This window comes from Hipposideros armiger, unplaced genomic scaffold, assembly GCF_001890085.2.
Source record: "Hipposideros armiger isolate ML-2016 unplaced genomic scaffold, ASM189008v1 scaffold_23, whole genome shotgun sequence".
NCBI classification, from domain to species: Eukaryota; Metazoa; Chordata; class Mammalia; order Chiroptera; family Hipposideridae; genus Hipposideros; species Hipposideros armiger.
The window spans coordinates 5271405-5291199 of record NW_017731373.1 but is presented as its reverse complement, the minus strand read 5'-3'; the positions used below and the strand labels follow the sequence as shown (position 1 = coordinate 5291199).

At 37.2% G+C, this 19795-nt stretch overlaps 1 protein-coding gene across 5 annotated transcripts in view; it reads left to right on the top strand.

The window, feature by feature from the left end:
* The first annotated feature begins 77 nt into the window (after positions 1–77).
* HYCC2 (hyccin PI4KA lipid kinase complex subunit 2) overlaps positions 78–19795 on the top strand; it is a 76603-nt gene continuing 56885 nt past the window's right edge. For 3 of the 5 annotated variants that reach the window (XM_019635717.1, XM_019635712.1, XM_019635714.1), the window contains exons 1-2: positions 83–136; positions 930–963. The gene's annotated coding sequence lies outside the window, so the exon portion shown is untranslated. Of the gene's footprint in view, positions 137–929; positions 964–19795 lie in introns of all 5 variants that reach the window. The other 2 variants (XM_019635718.1, XM_019635715.1) reach the window with 1 other exon arrangement.

Genomic DNA, 19795 nt, shown 5'->3' with positions numbered 1-19795 from the left:
AACATCCTGCAGCCAATAAATGAGGCTGTTGTTAGAGCGTGGACTCACCCAATGGGAGGGCTGGTTGTTGCGCTGCAGTTGGCAGGCTGCTGCGGGAGGCGGTGGCGGTAAGAAGCCGGAGGCAGCGGGGTGACAGGTAGGCGGCGGCGCTGTCTTTGGGGGACGCAGAGTGCTAGATCAGAAGGGAATTTCTTCTTGTCCGGCTGCAGGAACTATAGAGGGAATCTGTCGAGGGTGGTCTGGGAAGGCGACAGCCGGAGTGCTGTTAGTGGTTCCGGAACCTCTCGTAGACCCGGTAGCGGCTTAGGAGGGTCGTGAGGAGAAGGCAACTGAGGCGGGTGAAGGCTGAACCCTGTGCGGCGACGTGGGGGTCTAGGGCGTGGGGGGCTGCGGTGGCGCCGGCAAGGAAAGGAGAGAGGCGGGAGCAAGACAGTATCGTGATGGCTGGAGGAATTCCTTGCACGAAGCTCGGAGAGAGAGAAAAGGACAAGGCATTGCAGACACCTGATAGAAAACCTAAGGATTGCTTCTTAGGGCCATTTCTCTGGGTGGGAAGGGGGAGCGGAGAAGAAAGATATTTACTGGCTGTCAGATCCTTGAAACTCTTTATAGCTATATATTATGTAACCCTTGGCTGTTATTTATCCAAACAACTAGGTTTGTCCCTCATGGAAGAGAAGGTCTGGCAACCAACCTATTGATGTGTCAGAATAGTTTTTCCTTGGTTTGAGTGTCTTCTACCCCGATAGGCTCTGTAAGCGAAGAAGCATGAAGGACAGAGTAGTCACGAAGTGCTTATCCCAAATATGGACTTGGGTTGAGAGAGTCGTTAGAGATGAGCGTCGCAAGGTTCACGTTTTGTAGTTCATGAATTTATTTGTTTTGAGGTCAAGGCTGATTATAAATACTTCCTTTTTTTTAATCTTCAGGAAAGTGGAGAACCTCAAAAATCTATAGTAGGAGGTAAGTGCAAATTGGAAAATGACTAGAAATTTAGTTGTTAGACTTTCCCCCCGAGACATTGTGGGTGTTAGAGACTGAAAATAAGGTGGTGGTCTGAATGGGGGGAAGGGTGCAAAAGTCATCTTTTAAGTAATTTGCTCTGTAAGTCTGAGAAACTAGTTATGGGTTATTTGTTAGGTTTGAAAAGTATGCTCTTTGAACCTCTCCGATTGAGGTGAAATGTATTTATAGGCATAAATAACTGAATTATATTTTTTTCCTGAGTTTTTAATAATTCATTGTTTGCACAATGAAATGTACAGTTAAATAGGAATTTCATTAAGTATGTGTTATGAAGGACAAACTACATTAAAACTTGGGTTTTCATTGGAAAACAGTTTTAAAAGAAGCATTATAAATTTCTAAAATGTAAGCTGATTGAAATGTTGCCTTTAGCTTAGAAGACAGGGCTAATGTAGTATTATAAGTGTACTATAATTTTACTTTTTCTACTAATGATAATTTATATTAATATATCCCAGAACCTATATCAAAAATTCATTTATTTCTTTAAATATTGTTTGGTAAGGAGAGGTGGATCATTAGTTTGTTTGTTAGTTCTGAAATGTTTAGAGTACTAAGATATTATTTATCAGTGCTTCAGATAAAAATTTTGATACTTGGTGTTTCATTTGTCTTTTTACCTTTTTGCAAAACTAATACAATCTCAGTCACAAAGAATACTTCTGCCTCTATTTTCGTTGCAATTCTGTAGTGTGAGTACCTGTGAACAAATCTCTTCTTTTATGTAGGGTGGTGTGTGTGGGTGTGTGTGTGTGTGTGTGTGTGTGTGTGTGTATGTGTTTCTTCTTATTATGTAATCAGCCTACTAGAGCCGTCTTAGAGAACTAATGGCTGATTTTGAATGGCCAGTAGGTGTCATTGTAGAATGCAATAGAGTTGAACAACTGAGTAGGAAATTACCAAGTGATTTAAGAAACACTAGTCCTAATTAGAATATAATAATAATTGGCTGATTATTTATATATCATTAGAGTCTACTTTTCTGACACATTTCAGTATCGGAGCTGTTTAAGGAATTTGAAACGATGGCTGTAAAGAAGTATAATTGTTTGCTCCAAAGTGGACCTTGAAAGCTTGTTTTTAAATCCAGCTCTTAAGACAACTTCACATGCAATAGATTTAGTTTGATTGTTTTTCATACAGTTTTGGCATCTTATAGTAATTTATTCAGTTCTAGAATGAGTAATATTTTCAGCTTACTGAGCTTTATAATAGAAAAAAAACCCAATGCTACATAATAAAAAAAATGATAAAATATGGCCAGAAAGTCTCCAAACAAGTTATCAGCTGCACAAATTAGTACTTTGTTATTATTTTTTTAGTGCAGGAATAGAAGTTTTGTCTTTCATTGTCTATGGCTTCTTAGTTTTTTTGTGTAAAAAAATAGCTTTTTACATTTTTGTCTCTCTAACAGACTGTGTACTTTCCTCAGGATGATGAACTGAACATTTGTCATTGTCTAAAATGTGATGTGATGGATTCTGGAGGTAGTTGGCACAGAACGCTCTAAAGGTGGCTTTTATAGCTGGTGTGAGTACGGCCCCTTACCTGCAGAGCCTTCTACTGAGCTATTGTGACTTTGTAGCTTTGCTCCTTCTGATTCCTATTGATACAATGTTAAAAATAGAGTTGGACCTAATTCAGAAATTCTTTATGAAAGTGCAGATATATATATATGAATAATCTAGGAGTTTTTTTAAAAAGGCACACACATATCCATTATATCATCTCCATTTCCCTTCAGAATCTTAGTGGTAGGGAGAATGTAAAGGGAGGTCAATACACGTATTTTGAAGGGAAAAAAATCCCCTAGATGATATGGTTCACCACTGGCTTCCACTTTAGAATCATTGATCTAATTCAAAGCTTTTATACATATAGTACAAACCAATAACAGTACTTTTAGCTTGAGAGAAAGGGCTGCCAAATCTACCAATATTTTTATAGCTCAATAAATTTTCAATAGCTGGGATAGATTTTCTAGCCAGGAGCTAGAGTTGCCAGAAGTAAAAATTGTGTTGAATGTCTTGATTTGGATTAATTTTTACTTGGCACTTAGTTGCTTCCCATAAAACAATCTAATTTCTTCCACAATTCAGACCTGTGCTAATAATTTGCACAGATATTTACTTATATCTTGTTCTCTTAATGTGTCTGAAAGCTAGCAAGTTCTAGAATGAAACTGGAATTGGAAAGTAAAAATTTGAAGTTTTCTTGATTAAAGGTCTTTTTGCAATATTGCTATGATACAAAGAAGATTTATATTTTGCATAAACATACACTCAATAATATATAGTAAAACTTGGAATTAGGAATGTGTTGATTTTGACACAGGTCCTGTTTAGAAATGCATGGTTCATCTTTATGAATTCTAGACTTTCTGTTTGGGAATCTCTCTGTCACAGAGACAAATACAAGAAAAAGTAAATGTGTAGACTTCAGTCTTGGAGAAAGAAGTAAAAAGTCAATTATGTAATATAGATGTGATATATGTGTTTATGTGTGTGTGTGTATATATATATATATGTACATATATATAAAATTATAGTTCTTTCTAGGTATGAAATATAACTGCCAAAAAAGTAGTCATAAAATATCATAAGTAGCATGAATTTACTGAATGGCAAAGCATGGGTTACAAAATATTTTGTTCTAACGTAAAACGCTGAACTCCAAAAAATGTTGGAATCAAATTTATCTATTACCTTTGTCATTATGGACTCCTGACTTTTTTCAAACTTAAGTGTAATTGATTTAATTCTTGACTCTTAATAGTGCTTGATTCTCATTTAATATAATCTTGTTAACTACTAAGATTTGTCAGTTTACTTCGTTAAATTCCTTTCTTCATATATTTTTTGAAAATGGGTGGAGGGAGTTGGATGCTGAGCAGGGAGTGAAACTTACACTTTTTACATATTCTGTTTTGGTTTTTTTAAGATTTTATTGGGGAATTGGGGGAGGGAACAACATGGGGAATCAGGGAAGGGGAACAGACAAGTTGCTGTCCTTTTGTTCTTCAGTCTAGTTGTGGAAGACATTGTTTCACTGGCCCATGTTGGTATTGTGATCATTGCACTCTTCCTGGCTGAGGCAGAATGGTCACCGGCCATTGGACCGGCCGCTCATGGCGGCTTACGCAGGCTGCCGACCACTCACGGTAGCTCACTGGCAGCCCACTGCAGCCCCACTGCAGCCTACACTGTCACTGGCGACTCATGGCAGCCCAGCTCCAGGTTGAGCCTGTTGTTCACCATCTTAGCTGTAGGGGGTGCAGCATCACTGGCCCATGTGAGATCTGAACCAGGGCCCTGCTGCACAGAGCTCACGCTCCCAAGCCAATTCTTAACAAACGAGCCACTCAGCCGGCCCTTTACATATTCTTTTGTATTCAGGCTTAAAAATTTTTTTTACTAGACTTTATTTTTTAGAACAGTTTTAAGTTCACAGCAAAATTGAGTGGAAGGCACAGAGATTTCCCATATATCCCTGCCCCTCGACACATGCATAGCCTCCTGCATTATCAGTATCTTCCAGAGTGGTACGTTTGTTACAGTTGATGAACCTACATTGAATACATGTCATTTTCACCCAAAGTCCATAGTTTACATTAGGCTTCACTCTTGGTGTTGTACATTGTATGGGTTTGGACAAATGTATAATGACATGTATCTACCATTATAGTACCATACAAAGTAGTATTGAGACTTTTTAATCAGCATTTATTCCTTTTGTGGTTCTTTTTAAATAAAAAAGGGAGTGGGGAGGGGAGAGTATACTACTTATTCTTTCTACTTTATAAGATAATTGTAAAACTCATATAGTAGATACGAAGTGCTTGTCAAATCTAAAGTTAATGTGAATTTGCAGTCTGTCACAGTACCTACTGTTTTATTGTTTGTGGGAAAAGATCTAGAAGAAACTAATGTTTCTGTTCTTCAGGATTCTGTGGTCAAAACTCTCCTCATTCTGTACCCTGTCCCTCTGATCTTATTTACTCAATTAGCATCTAAATTTGATGATTCTCAAATCTGTACCTCGAATCCAGAGCTTTTTCTTGCTCTCTAGTTCCAAGTCTATAAATCTAATTGCCTGCTAGATGAGGATGACCTACAGGCCCCTCAAATGTGTCTAAAAGTTCATTCATATTGTATCATCTATATAGTATGCTGAAGCTGGAACCTGCTGTTATCTTTGACACTTTTATTCATATACCACTCATCTGACCACTGCTAGGTTCTGTTGACTTCATCTTGTTACTGTTTCTTTAATTCCATTTATTTCTCTCAATTTTACAACCACTAGAAATAGTAGGAAGAGTTAGAACCTAGAGGCAGACTATCTAGATTAGAATCACAGCTTTACCATTTATAGCCTCCATTTCTTTATCTTTAAAAACAGTTGTACAACCCAGCAGTTGTACTCTTGGGCATATATTCCAGAGAAATTGAAACTTATATTCACATAAAAACCTGTACATGAATGCTTATAGCAGCTTTATTCCTAATAGCCCCAAACTGGTAACAACCCAAATGTTCTTTAACAGGTGAATGGTTAAACTGGGGCACATTTATAGCTTGGACTGCTATGCAGTAGTACAAAAGAATGAGCTATTGATAAACATGCAACAACTTAGATTGGTCTTAAGTAAAAAAAAAAAACACTCTCAAAATATTACATTTATATAACTTTCTTGAAAATAACAAAATTATGGAGATGAAGAGCAGATTAGAGGTTGCCGGGGGTTGGGGATCAGGGAGAAGGGAGTAGGTGACTGACTGCAGGGGAGCCTCTTGGTGATAGAACACTTCTGTATCTTGATTGTGGTGGCAGTTACACAAATCTACATATGTTATAAAGTTTTATAGAAACACACACACGCGCGCACACACACACACACAGACAAATGAATGCTTGTAAAATGGGTGATATCTGAATAACCTCTATGAAGTGTACCAATGTCAGTTTCCTAGTCTTGATATTTTACTATAGTTATGCAAGATGTTACCATTAGAGTAGCGGTTCTCAACCTTCCTAATGCCACGACCCCTTAATACAGTTCCTCATGTTGTGGTGACCCCCAACCATAAAATTATTTTCGTTGCTACTCTATAACTNTTTTTTTTTTTAATGTATTGGGGAACAATGTGGTTTTTTTGGAAACAATGTGTTTTTTCAGGACCCTTCAGCTCCAAGTCAAATTGTTGTCCTTTGATCTTAGTTGTGGAGGGCACAGCTCAGCTCCAAGTCCAGTTACCGTTTTCAGTCTAGTTGCCGGGGCCGCAGCCCACCATCCCATGCGAGAGTCGAACCTGCAACCTTGTTGTTAAGAGCATGCGCTCTAACCAACTGAGCCATCTAGCCGCCAACTGGCAGCTCAGCTGCAGCTCAGCTCAAGTCATTGTCTTCAATCTGTTGTAGTTGCAGAGGGTACAGCTCACTGGCCCATGTGGGAGTCGAACTGGCAACTCTGTTGCCCAGAGCACACGCTCTAACCAACTAAGCACCTGGCCTCCCTCAATTGTCATTGTTAAAGGTGCTGAATAAATTGAGTTAATGAGCACAAGTAATTAAATCAATAGATGTTTGAGTGCCTGCTATGTGCCCAGCACTTGGGATACAGTGCCTGTTCCTGTGAAGTACAGATTCTAATTGGAAAGACAGATGATGGTAAGTAAACAAATAAGGAAGATAATTACAGATGTAGATAAATGCTATGAAGGAAATGGACAGAGTGATAAGGGTTTGGGGAGGAGGAACTAGGGGGAGCCAATTTAAGTAGAGTAAACAAGGAGGGCTTCTCTGAGGAGGTGATACTGGAACTGAGCCTAATCCAGCCATATACAGAGAGCTGGGAGAGTGTGCCAAGTGGCTAGTATAAAGACCAGAAACATAAAGGATAGTTTTTAAAAAGTCATATGTGATTATATGGATAAGCTTATACTCTTGTCCTTTAATTAAAGTTTTTTTCATTTTAATAAAGAGTTCTTTCTTTCTACTTAAATTTGTTACAGTCTTAAAATTAGTAGTATCAAGGAGCTGAAGAAATATGGTGTTTTAATTATAATTATTATTAATACCACTGGATTTATTTAAAGGTGGTTAACTTACAGTCATTTTTAAATGGTATTGGTAAAAACTAAAGTGATTTGATGTGTCAAATTGGTGGTTATAGGAGAGATCAGATAGGAATTTGAAATAAGAAATTTAACCTGGATGTGATTCTTTCATTTTAAGTGAAAGGTGGTCATTAGGATTACTTGGGGAACTTTTCCAAAATATGTAGACCAGGCCCTATATTAGGTAGAGATTCTCATGCAATATATGTCAGATTAAAGAGGCTTGTGTTTTTTAGGTTTCTTTTTTATTTTAAAAACAGTTGATGTTCTTTGTAGAGAATTTGAAAAAAATCAGTGATTAATTGTAAATGAATGCTACTACTACAAAGTAGTAGTATACTTAAAAAAAAACCTAATCCATTGAAGTTAGCAAAAAGATAACGTATTAGTTTATAAATTATTCCTAAACATAGGTATCTGGATTTAAACCATTTCAGTATTTTAAACATTTATCTAAAACTTGTTTATTTCTATTTTTTAAAAAGCGTTTTATGTGTGTGTAACAATTGCTAGTTAGAAACACAATGAAAAAGAATCACAATCACAGCAAGGAAATATAAACTACTTAGGAATCAGTTTAATTGGAAATGTATTGACCTGTATGAAGAAAACAAAAAAATTTATACTAAGATATATAGAAGAGGATTTTTAATAAAGAGCAATGCCATGCTTCTTTCTGTATGGGATAACTCAATATGGTGAAGATGTCATTTGGAATTTACTTATAAATTTAATTCCCATGAGGATGGAGTGTGAGAAAGAAACTTATCAGTATAAGTCTAATATTCATCTGGAAGAATGAAATATATTTTTAGGAAAAAAAGAATTAAGATAGGACTTATACTGTTAAATATTAAAGTGCATTGTAAAGCCACAGTAGCTAAAACATTGTAGTCCTGGTACAAAGTTAATGGGAAAAGTTGCTCAGAAATAGTTTGAAATATATATAAGACTTTTAGTATATGATAAAAATAGCATTTCAAGTTCGTGAGAAAAAAATGGACATGCAAACAATGTATTAGAACGATTGAGAACTAATGGGTGAAAAAACATTGTTAGATCTTAATCTCATGTCACATTCTAAAATAACTTCCAGATTGTTTAAAGAGTAAACTGTAAATGTGAATTTTTACTTCAGAAGATCTAAGGGTGGTTTTTAAGATACAGTAAAATATATTGTGATATCTTTTTGCCATGTCCCTTTCAAATACATTACACCATTCTGTGTATTAAATTTTTAATGTTTTGGCAGTAGGTACACTTGAATGTTCTAATACCGATTTTTATTGTCCTCAATTTAAAAGTCATACATATCATATTAATAAATGTAAGGAGAATTGAAGTTTTTATATTTATATTTATTTAGATTTCTATGCTGAGGTATTAGCTTTATAAATAGAGCATAAAGAAATTATTCTGGGGCCGGCCGAGTGGCTCAGTTGGTTAAGAGCTCGCTCAAGAGTTTGAGCTCTGAGCAACAGCGGTTCGAGTTCTGGCCCGAGCTGAACAGCCACTGAGGTGCCAACAGGTGGCAGGATGGTTCAGCTAAAAACAAACCAAAAAAAAAAAATTATAAATTCTGTCAGAAATTATTCTGTACATGTGACAATCATATGCTCTTTAAAAATATATGATGGATTATGGTTTTCAGAATTTATATTTGGATATGCTATCAATAATATTCCTATCCTGTGACATTAAAATTTCAAATCCAATTCTTAGAATTTATACAGAAGAGAACACAAATGCATAAATATATGTAAGATTGTTCATTGCAGCATTTTTTTAAGTAAGAAGGTTGACATCAACCTGTGTGTCTATTAGTAAATTATTAAACAAGTTATGAAATTAACTTACAGTTAATTACTCTATGACTGTTCAAAAGAATAAGATAGATCTATAGGTCTTTCATATTTTTAACAACAAACTAGCACATTGTAGAATACTATGTATGATGAACACATGACTATTTAAACTATATATACACACACATATACAAGGTGCTATCAATAAATACGGTGAATGTTTAAAAAAATTTATTACAGGAGGCCGACCAAGTGGCTCAGTTGGTTAAGAGCGTGAGCTCTGAGCAACAGGGTCCCCGGTTTGATTCCCACATAGGCCAGTGAGCTGCGCCTGAGCTGAGCGGCCGCTGAGCTGGTGAGAACGCATGCTCTTAGCAGCAAGGTTGCTGGTTCGACACCTGTTTGCGATGGTGGGTTGCGCTCCCCCAGCAACTAAGATTGAACACAGCACCTTGAGCTGAGCAGCCGCGAGCTGCCAATGGGCAGCTGGATGGCTCAGTATGCAATAAGGTTGCCAGTTTGACTCCCGCATGGGATGGTGGACTACTACGCGCCTCCCCCCACAGCTAGATTGAAAGTGGCAACTGGACTTGGAGCTGAGCTTGTGCCCTCCACAACTAAGATTGAAGGACAACAACTTGACTTGGAGCTGACGGGTCCTGGAAAAACACAATGTTCTCCTTCCCCAATTCCCGAACACTGTTATCCTCCCCAATTCCCCAATAAAAACCTTAAAAAAATTTTTTATTACAGTAAAAGACACATTGCCATTAGTCCCACTCACAATACACCCCCTCACTTCAAACACACTTATCCCATCGTTTATTCCACTTTCTGAAGCAGTTCTGGAAGTCCTCTTTCATGAGCATCTTTAGTTATGCTGTCGTGGCTGACTCAATGTCCTGAATCAATTCAAAATGTTTATCTTTCATAGTCACTTTGACTTTGGGAAAGAGTCAGAAGTTGCACGGTGCCAGATCTGGTGAATAAGGTGGTTGAGGATACACCATAACATTTTCATTTGACAGAAATTGCCGTATATATACCAGAAGCAATTTGTTACATGGAGCGTGGTCATGATGAAGGATGGTTTACGGCACACTTTAAAACACACCTTCTCTCAACCATAAGCTCAAACCTGACTGACTGCACCGAACAAGTTGAAACTTGTCACACTCTGTTACTAAGGTTCAAATTTCCGCTACCTGTGTTGAAGGTCCTTGCTTTTCTGTTGGATGGCACTCGGCAGCAACATTCACTATTTTTTTATAATTTATGTATATATGCATATACATGAATATATATCTGGAAGAAAAATACATATCAAATGATTGTGTTTATCTTTGCCGGTAGGGTAGGTAGTTGGGCTTTCTTTGTTCCTTTTTTTTTTTAATAGGCATACACTATATTTTTTAATTAATAATTGAATATCATTTTTGAAGCTAAAGATATTTGTAAAATTAGAGATAATAGTTGTAGTACAGAACAGGAATGGCTTTTTAATTTTCCAATAAATAAAAAATAAAAATCACTTAATATCCAGCAATAGAGATATGGGTTTTTTAAGTTCCTGTTTTATTTTGGAAAAATAAGTCCTTTCTGTCACCACTACAATAAAATTGTACTTTTCTTCCTTACATGAGAATAAATTTGTCGGAAGTGTTTACCTCCTTTTTTCTGGAGTACTTTTCAAAGAGGATATAAAATTAAGTCTATTTTTCCTCTTGTGGTCCACTGAACTCATACAGATAATGTGGTAGAAAGAGAAGTTATAAGTGATATTAACAAAACAGCTTCTTTTGTTATAAGAGGCTTGGTAGGAAAGGGAAATATTAAAGGTAGATCAATATGTTAGAATTTATCCCTAAAAGAATGATATAATATAGGCTTTGCTTTAACTTTTTATACTTTATTTGAAGCTTAATAAAAATGGAACCTAGCTTAGTTATTTTTCAGGTGCTTTGTAAATAAAAAACATTTTTATGATCAGTAGTTATTCAGATTTTTTTAGTCTTCATACTATTGGGAAATTTGTAGCTAGCTCTGAAAGGGGTACCATCCCTTTCTCTGTCTCATAGCCAGATAAGCTTTTCAAACCTTGAATCTTATTATCTATCTCTTAGAATCCTCAGTCACTTTCCATATTTAATGTGCACTAGTATGTTCTTGATACTGTTGGGTCATGCTTACCTCCCTACCCTCAACTCTTGCCCCTTGTTTTCTATGCTCCTAGCACTTGGATCTTCTTTCAGATTCTACAACTTGCTGTGTTATTTTCTTGCCACAGCACCTTTTTATAGGCTGTTTCCTCTTTTCAGGATGTTCTTTTCCTACTCCCCTTAACTTCTTCTGATCTTTGATATCTCAATTTAAGCACTATCTCAGAGAAGCCGCTTTTGATTTCTTCACCAATGTTAGGTTCCTTTGCTTTATGCTTTGTGTGCCTTTCCTTCCTTACCTCTGCAAAAATATATTTACTCTCCTCCGTTAGACAAATGCTCCATTAATTAGAGTGAGTCTGCATCTGATTTTGTTTACCATTGCATTTCCAGCTCCTAGCATAATGGCTGGCATATAGTTGGTGCTTAAATATTTATAGAATGGATCAATGAATTTCTGACTGAATCCCTCCTTTGCTTTTTGGTCAGTTGTCTCCATGAGTTCTGAGAAGCTTCCAGAGGCAACTACCTTAGGATATTTAGACAGTTGTTCAAACTGAAAATTACAATGTATGATGGATCCATGCTTATTTTATTTTATTCTTTGTAATTAGCATTTTTTTATTGAGGTGTAAGTTGCGTAGAATGAGATGCACAGTAATCATAGTTATATCATGGAATCCAATTTTAGGTGAAGAATTAAGTTTTAAAGAATATGTAGTACCACTTAACTAACTGCTATTTGAAAGAAAAAAAGGGAATTCTGACTGATTTGAACAGTCATTGCAATATTGTAGAAGCCTTATAAAACTACTTCTTTCAAGGGGATTATCATTTGGATGTGTAGTTGTGATCTATTTTTTGAAGTTATTTTTAAGAGTCTCATTTCTTCATCAAGTGTTTTTAACATGGGAGTCCATGTCTACAATGGGATTTGCTAGATCTATGATCTCCCTAAAATTGTTTGCAAAATTGTGTACATATGGGTATCGTATTTATCTTTTTTTTTAATTAGGGATCCATCGTTTTGTTCAGATATCAAAGGTGGGGCCGGGGAGAGGTCTGTGACTTTTTGCTTTTGCCCACATCTTCCTCCAAAAAATATTAAGAACTGTTGCTTTATAGCATGTATATCATGATTTGTATGTAGGGTTAGTTCACCAGACCTTTTTTTTTTCTTATAGTTCATTATGGAACATTTCAAACCTGTAACAAAGTAGAGAGACTAGTGTAATAAAACGTGTGTTCTGGGCCAGCCAACTGGCGCATTGGTTAAGAGTTGGCTTGGGACGCCAGCTCTGAGCAGCAGGGCCCCAGTTCAGATCCCACATGAGGGCCAGTGATGCTGCACCCTCTACAGCTAAGATGGTGAACAACAGCTCAACCTGGAGCTGGGCTGCTGTGNGGTTGCCATGAGCTACCGTGTGTAGCCAGCAGCCAGCGTGAGCGGCCAGCAGCCGCAGTGAGCGGCCATCCAGAGGCCGGCGACTGATCTGCCTCACCCGGAAAAAGCGCAATGATGGTGACAACTTGGACCAGTGAAGCAACATCCTCCATAACTAGACTGAAGAACAAAAGGACAGCAACTTGTCTGTCCCCCTTCTCCCAATTCCCCAGCACTGTTCCCATCCCCCAATTCCCCAATAAAAATCTTTTAAAAAAAAGAAAAGTTGCAGTATATTTATGTCTATATTCATAGCTACCTCTAGACACTAAAAGATACTGAGTCCAGTTAGGAAACATATATTTACAAAATTTCTCTGTAACCAATACCACTCTATTTATCAAATGAAGGTACTAAAATATATTTATAGGATTTAGATTTAGAAAGTAACTTATCAGTCTAGAAAACTGAAGCCCAAAGAGTTTAAGTGATTTGTCCATGATTATATATAAGCAGTGTGGTTCATTGATTCAACAAATAAATATTAAGTACCTGCCATATGTCCAGATACCATAGGTATGCTTGTTAGTTTTGAGTGCTTAGTGAGCACTCAAATGTGAACAAAACAGAAATGGACCCTATTTTCATGGAATTTGCAATCTGATGGGAAAGATAGACAATAAGTAATAAGGCACAATAAGCAAGGTACAAAATCCAATGCTCTAGGAAGGAAACGAACCATATTTGTTAGAATGGAAAATACTGGAGAAGGGAGAAAGTGCTGCTAAAATGGTCAAGAAAGGCCTGCTGAAACTAACAGAACTGGAAGGAGCCTTTTAAATAGCAGGAGTAGGACAACATTTAAGTTGGAGCAGCCTACACAGAATCCCTGAGATGAAGGTGTGCATGAAGCAATAGAAAAACTGAAAGGAGAGATGACCAAGGCATAGAAGGCTGTTGTGATAGTGGGGGTAGTATGAACTATAAGGTTACATTTTTCAACCACAGGTTTTAGATTAGGCATTAAATTCAAATTTGAGTTCTGCCACTTAAACTGTTACCTTGTGTTGGACATTCAATGTCTTTAAACTTTAATTTTCTTATCTATTAGATGGAAATAACAGAAGCTATTTTATAATTCCTAGTATCATGAAGATTAATTATGTTAGAGTGAGTGACCTGAAACTTAGACAGTCTGGCTCCAGAGTCCATGCTCAAAGTGTGTCCTAGGAATGCTTTGAGTGGGTCTGTGGGATCAAAACTATTTTTCATATTAATACCAGGACAGTATTTGCCTTCTTCACTGTCATTCTCCGATGAATTTACAAGGTCAAATTTTTCAGTGACGTTCAATTGAATGCAGAAGCAATTATGAGTTCTGCAAAAAAATGTAAAATAATGTTACTCTTCTCATTAAATTTTTTTTGGAAAAGTAAAGTTTCAATTTAAAAATGTTATTTATGTTAACATGTAATGGGCTTGTTTCTTTTGAATGAATTAATAAACTTTTTAAAATGTAACTATGAAAGGGAGTTCTGAGACAAAAAATTGAGAGCTGCAGCTCTAAACTACTACATTCTATTGCCTCTCATTAAATCAGATAAAATATAGAAAACAGATGATACAGTGTTTATACTTGATAGGCTCACTAATAACTTACTTTTTTCCTCCCTTTAAAGACACATTTTTTTTCACATTTTAACTTTTTTTTTTTTTTTTAAGATTTTATTGGGGAATCAGGGAAGGGGAACAGACAACTTGCTGCTCTTTTGTTCTTCAGTCTAGTTGTGGAGAATGTTGCTTCACTGGCCCATGTTGGTATTTTCATTGCACTCTTCCCGGGTGAGGCAGATCGGTCGCCCGTCATTGGATGGCCATTCACGGCGGCTCTTGGCAGCTCACGCCAGCTGCCGGCTGCTCATGGTAGCTTATGGGAGCCCACTGCAGCTCCACTGCAGCCTATGCCGTCGCCGGCGACTCACGGCAGCCCAGCTCCAGGTCGAGCTGTTGTTCACCATCTTAGCTTAGAGGGCACAGCGTCACTGGTCCTCTTGTGGGATCTGAACCGGGGCCCTGCTGCTCAGAGCTCATGCTCCCAAGCCAACTCTTAACCAATGTGCCACTCAGCCAGCCCACACATTTTAACATTTTTTAAATCAAGATGTGTCTTGTCCAAATAAATGTTTCAGTAACCAGGCAAGTGAGCTGTAAAATAGCAGTAGTCATACCATATTTGGTATTTCAAGAATTTAGCTTTGTGTACTCAGTTATTTCAATTGATATTAGTAGCACCACATGGGGTTGAATTTTTAATTGAATTTGTGTCCCTAACTGTTGCTTAAAATGTCTACAAAATATTACAGTATAATACAGCTTTGCAGTGGACAGTTGTCTCAGCAGAAGATTATCTGACACATGCCAGTTAACTCAAAGAGAGTAAAATTGCCCAATCTCTGTCTCTAATTTCAAACTTGGGCAAGGTTTACAGAAGTGATTCATGCATCTGGGAGAATATCTGCCTGTCAAAGTTTCTAGGTGATTTTTAAAGAAGATATTAACTTCTATCTATACTTAATTTAGAAAAATAAAATTATTAAGCTTAATCAANAGAACAAAAGGACAGCAACTTGTCTGTTCCCCTTCCCTGATTCCCCAAAGCTGTTCCCCTCCCCCAATTCCCCAATAAAATCTTAAAAAAAATAAAAAGGTGAAGGTGGAAGCTCAAAGACCTCTTTGAGGCTTAGGTTTTGGAAATTACATGATATAATGGCCCTTCCACATTCTGTTGGAAGGACTTCTGTCTCCATCGGTTCAGGCTGCCATAATCTGGGTGGCTTAAACTACAAACTATTTTTTTTTACTCACAGTTCTGAAGTCTGGGAAGTCCAAGATAAAGGTGCTAGAAAATTGTGTGTCAGCTGAGGGTCCACTTCATGGTTCAGAGATGGCTGGCTTCTCACTGTCATCACATGGCAAAAGGGGTGTGAGAGCTCTCTGGGGTCTCATTTTATAAGGGTACTAATTCAGGAGAGCTCCACCCTTATGACCTAATCACCTCCCAAAGGGCCCCACCTCCTAATACCATCACATTGGGTGTTAGTGTGTCAATATATAAAATTTGGGAAGATGCATAAAAAGTTCATAAGAATAGGCCACACAGAGATCAGATTGTTTTCCATTTTCTTAACATAAGGATGAAAAATCCAAAAAATGACACAATCACTATAAGAATTTGGGAAAAGTTTTGCTGTAAGTAAAAATAAAAACACAAGTACAAAAGACATTTAACGGCAATCTAGGTCGGACAGATTCAAAATCTTCATGAAGAAGAATAGCTTGCATAATATGTGGGAGAATCAGCATTTATCTGATTGTTGTGCTAGGACAGTGTTTCCTGTAAAATGAAGGAGGGTAATCTGTTTATATAATTTGGTCTTGCTGGTTACAGTTTTATAAGCCACATTACTTTTCTAGAACATAACTCCCAAATGTTGGCAAGAAATTACAGTACTGTATTATGAAATCTTGTCAGTGTACAAAACTACAAACACCCCTCCAACTGAACTATAGTGGTGGTGTACCTTCACAGAGTACAGACTCTTTTTTCAGGCTTGCGTCCTACTCTACCCCTATTTCAGTGGAAATATCTTACACTTTATCAGCGTTCAGTTGAAGAATTGCTGAGTGGCTGTTGGTATCTTAGACCACAGATTTTGTTGCTGGATTCTGTTTCTTACGTTATTAGTTAGGAATTAAACTTGGTTGCTAGAAACAGAGATAAGAAATAACCATTGCTTAAACAAGATAGTTCATTTCTTTGTCTTTGTCTTGTGAAAAAACATTTAGAATTTGACAGTATAGGACTGAGATGAGTCGAGGACCCAGTCTCCTGTCTTTTTTCTTTGCCATCACATCCATGTTCTAGGCATAAGAAAGGAGGAAGAAAGGCAGAGAACAAAAGGGGCATGCACACCTTTCATCTTTTAAGAACTTTTTCTAGAATTCCCCATACAGTATTTCCTTTGATCTCATTGATCAGAATGTAGTCATTTGGCAATACTTAGCTGTAAGTAAGGTTCAGAAATGGCCTTTATCTGAGCATATAGACTAGATTGGTGGGGGTCAGGGTGGGGACCTATATTAAATGGGAACTAGTAGTCTTTGCTGTACTTGCTCCCTGTCTTCTGTCGTGAGTCTGCTGCTGTCCCAGTTGTGGCTGTTAAGCCCTTTCTTCAATAAACATGAATTATGTGCTAAGCCCTATTAGGAACTAGAAATACAAACACAACTGCCCTAGAGAAGTTATGGTTTAATAATAGGACTAATAAGCCTGTATACAGGTTTCTGAGAAAAGAAAGTATTGAACACTGTGGAGTGTTGAATTTGTTACCATTATGATTCTGCCTACTCCATCAGTTTATAAGAGTCTTAGGATGGAGAGGAGGAGGTGACCCCTTTGGAAGAGCAGTATTAGTGGGCAGGGAAAAATCAACTGTTCTCTGCTTCCTAAGAGGAAGGTATAAGGTCTGTTTCCCTTCCCTAAAGCCTAGAGAAAGAAGAGGTCCTAAAAAAAAAATCACTCTCAATGTTTTGCGTGAATTTAAGAAGAGAGACTGTTGTTGGAAACATTTTTATCCAGAATAGGGAAGAAGCTATTTAACCAGAGAAATGTGGCATGAAGTAGTGATTTACATGAATGATACTTTGATGTCTGCAGCAACTGTAATTTGATGTGCAAATACCTGTAATATCTATTGGCGACGTCATAGAAAATACTGTGGTTTTTTTTGTTTTGCCTACATTCATAATTGAGGGAAATGATAAATTTTAGAGATTAGTGAAAAGAATGATATAATATTCTTCCCATCAAAGTATATGATTTTTATTCACAGATCCCTGGGGAGGTCTATGGATTCTAGGTTGAGAACTTGTGAGTGAGGGTGAAAAAAAGGGCTTTGAATGGATACAAGGTTGTATGCTAAGAAAACGCATTATAGAAAAGGTGACTGTTGATCTGAGTAGGGCAGTAAGGCTAGAGGGTAGGTAGTTAAAAAGCATTCCAGAGGGGAGGGGAGCTTAAGAAAATGCAGGGAGGTGTGAGAGGATCTGGCATATCATGGAATTGTAGATTAACATTGGTGAGGGGAAGTCTGTGTTGAGCCAAGGTATAATTTCTATTCCTGCTGACAGGGTTGTTTTGTTCGTGAGCACATTGAACAAGTCCTGGTGACAGAGCCTGTCTAGCCAACCATAGATCTGTACTCTGGTCATCTCTTTTCAGGACCTGTGAACAGCCAGATACAACTCCTTGAAAATCTCCCTATTGGGAGGATTTCCCTTTTCTCCTGTCCTGCAGGGCCACCTCTGTGTAGGGTAATGCCAGCGTATCATATGGAACCATGTGTAAACCAGGCCAGAATGTCCATTTCTTCTTTCTTTGATCAGAGGGAAATCTACACGGCCATAGATTAGTAGAGAGTTGATAGTTAGTAGACACACGTGCAATGGGTGTCTGAACCATTTGTTTTTAAGGCTTATTTGTGTTTTTAGGGCCTGCTCTAACCTATATATATATATATATATATATGTAGCCATTGTAGTGAGGATTAGCTGCTTATGTAGCAGTAATAACCAATCTTCAAATAATGGCTTATAATTTAAAAAAAGATTTGTTTGTTTATTCTTATGTAACATCTGCTGTAAATCTGGGTGACTCCAGGGCAGCTGTTTTCCATGTGATGGGTCAGCACTGCATCTCTATATTTATCTCTGCTTCTTTTATCATTGTGGCAAGGAAAGTACAGGCTGGAGAGTGCATACTGGTAATTAAGTGCTTCTACAGAAATCATTTCTGTTCATTGGTCAAAGCAGGTCATGAGATCACATCTGACTTAAAGAAGGTAAAGAAGTATAGTTCTCCCTGTGCCCTGAAAGAAAAGAAAAGCTTACATCTTACATACAATATCACTTCCACTTAATGATGGAAAGCTGCTAGCACATTCAAATTTGTAGCTTGGTGGGTCAGAGCACCCAGTTCTTAAATGTAGACCAGGTCACATGGTCACTTTGGTATTCCTCTATCAGGGCTCAAAAGCCAAGCAAGGACCTCTTTCTCAAAAGTAGAATAATCATCTGCAGAAGAGGAGTGTAGCTTTATTCTGAATCACTTGCCCTTCCCCTGCCTCTCAACCAGAAGCAATTTTTTTCCCCAGGGGAAGTCATCTATTATTTTCTATTTTCTGGAAGACTTTGTACAAGCTTGGTGTTGTTTCTTCCTTAATTGTTTGGAAAAATTCACTGGTGAAACCATCTGCACTTAAGATATGCTTTATGGAAAGATTTTTAATAACATTTCATTTTTTAAATAGCTATGGGGCTATTTGGATATTCTATTTCTTTCAGTGTTGGTAATTTATATTTTTTAAGATGTGTTCATTTCATGCTAAGTGTCACATTTATTGGCATAGAGTTTATCATATTATTCTGTTTTTGATATCTAAAAATTCTGTTTTCTCCTTTTCCTTAATTGATATTATTAGGGGTTTATCAGTTTTATTAATCTTTTCAAGAACCAAGTTTTGGCTTTGTTGATTTTTTTTCCTCTCTTGTGTGCTTGTTTCGTTCATTTGCTATTTTCTCTAGCTTTTTTTTGTTTTTAAAAAATTGTTTATTTTTTTCAGTTACAGTTGACATTCAATATTATTTTATATTAGTTTCAGGTGTACAGCATAATGGTTAGACATTTATAATTTATGCAGTGACTCCCCCCCCACTAACCCCCCTCCTGATTAGTGTACTATCCACCTATTACTATATACCGGCGGTGCTAAAAAAATGTATACACATTTTAAGAGATGTTATCTATGTATTATTTTTCGAAGTTGAATTGAATTACGGTAGCAATGTGTAGTATGACGTTCACTCAAAAGATGGCGTTAATCAAATGAATGCTAGCATCACCAAGCTACAGGCAGAACAGGACAGTCAAAATGGCAGAAACATGGTTGTCATTCAAGGAGCACAAGACCGGTTTGAAGTGGTATTTGAAATTCGAGAAATGTTGTGAAAGTACGACGACAATGGAGGTGTGAGTGTGCAACAGAACATCAACACACGTAACAATAGCACACATCCGTGATAAGTTTGAGATGCATTTCACTGTGTGTGATGTGTACAAGGGAAGATCCAGGAGGCCTCGCACAGCAACAAGTCCTGCTCATTCTGCTATGGTGTTGGAACAGTTCACACGCTCACCACAGAAGTCTACCAAACAATGTTTGCCATAATCAGAAGTGTCTGGAC